Genomic DNA, 2,135 nt, shown 5'->3' on the forward strand with positions numbered 1-2,135 from the left:
AGACAGAGAGACAGAAACAGAGAGACAGAGAGAGACCAAGAGAGAGAGAGAGACAGACAGACAGACAGACAGACAGACAGACAGACAGAGACAAAGACAGAGAGACAGAAACAGAGAGACAGAGAGAGACCAAGAGAGAGAGAGAGAGAGACAGACAGACAGACAGACAGACAGACAGACAGAGACAAAGACAGAGAGACAGAAACAGAGAGACAGAGAGAGACCAAGAGAGAGAGACAGAGAGAGAATGCACTGAAGATGCATGGAGCTCTCCTTCTTTCCGTGGGATTAGAAGTGCTAAGGATGGAACCAGTATTAATGTTTGACAAACTCTACACCTGTTAGGGCTGGATTTGTTCAGTGGAGAAAACAGAGATTGTAAAGAAGCATTTTCAGTGATGAGAGGAAATGCCAGGAAGGAGAGGAAGAAAAACATCATCTTAATGCTTTTCTACCACAAGTCATGTCAGTAAATGTGTAGAGCTGAGACAAGGATAAAATAGATAGGTGATACAATTACATCTATCAAAAATTAGTCAGACTTAAAATAGCAAAAGGGTGAGACCCTGAAGTCACTTTCTATAGCGTAAAGAGAGCCTTCTGCATAGAATGAGCACCGTGTTCTATTAAAGTTAGGGAAAAGTTTTTTAAGTGATACCTTTTCACATTTAATGGGGAAATTACGAGCGGCTGGAGAAGGCAAAAACCTGGAGCTTGCTGAAAGCCAGTGGTATTGCATACATTTGACTGCACTCCAGAGTGGAGATGAGGATTCCACACGGCCTTCTCTAAGTGCTTGTCGAGGAGAGGATCCAGCACGGAGGTACTTTCTGTCTCACGGTTGTTCAGGAGATTGTAGACCACACACTTAATATGGATTTTTACAATCTGTAAAGATAACCTGAGTTTTTCTCTATTGCAGATTGATCCTGGACCTTACATCTTTTTAAAAATTATATTTTAGTGTGTTGAAAAGGTGATGTACAAAGAGGTTACAGTTACGTAAGTAAGGTATTCAGTACATTTCTTTTTGAACATTGTTACCCACTCCTTCATTTTTCTCCCACTGTCTCTCCCCACCAATCCTTGCCCCCCCTCTCGTGCCCCCCCAGCCCTGTTTGTAAAGCTCATTTCCAACATAGTGTCTTGTGAGTACCATTGTTGTATTCGGGACTTACATCTTTTAAATTCTATTTCTTCGTCTTTAACCGTTGAGTATACACATGTGAATGTGTTTACTCAATATTCTGTATATCCTTTCTATGTCCTTCTTCTCATCTAGTTGATTTCTTAAGAGTACTGGAAGGTAGTATGTAGCATATTACTTGATATTTGAACTGGAATCTTAGGTGAGACCCCCATGCCTTTTATAGCTTGATAGACTATAATCAGCAATCTTAATTATAATTAGTGAGTTTAATTGGAGAGTTGGTCTAAATTTACACATGTCTCAGATATGGAGAATCCAAGTACTACCAAGAAAAATCAGACGGAATTATGGTAGAACTGAGAATCAAAAGGGAAGAAAATAAGAAACCACACATCTGTAAAAGACATAGCCACAAAGAAGAACATTCATTGATAATTTTTATTTTTTTAATTTTGTTTATTTGTTCAGTTATTTATGTGAAAAATGGCAGCCAGGTATTTATTTTATTTTTTAAATTCTATTTTGTTCTCTTTAAGTGGCTGCACACAGGGATTTCAAGTTAACACATCAGTTTCTGAATCCAGTGCATTTTATCCATGTCATCCCTTCCATCAGTTGACCCCATCTCTCCAAACCCACCCATTCCCTCCATTCCTTGGTTCTATTTTCACTCATGTACCTTGCATATTGCGAATGAATTCTCCCACCCTTTGACACTCTGTTTACACCTTCCTCTTGACCTCACCTCTGTGGAAATAGTTAATGGCATTAGGCCTAGATAAATTGGAACAAGTGCAAAAAATATATCCAGAGTCCTTCTAGCTGACATAGCTGGATTTTGTTTGTTCTTGTTCTTGTTTCATTTATTTGTTTTCAATTTTTTTTTTATATTTTATTTTATTTGTGAACATACTGTACAGAGGGGTTACAATTGCATGGGCAGGATAATGCGTACATTTCTTACCAAGCATTGCAGCCTCCTCCT

Source organism: Dipodomys ordii, unplaced genomic scaffold (assembly GCF_000151885.1).
Source record: "Dipodomys ordii isolate 6190 unplaced genomic scaffold, Dord_2.0 Scaffold30, whole genome shotgun sequence".
NCBI classification, from domain to species: Eukaryota; Metazoa; Chordata; class Mammalia; order Rodentia; family Heteromyidae; genus Dipodomys; species Dipodomys ordii.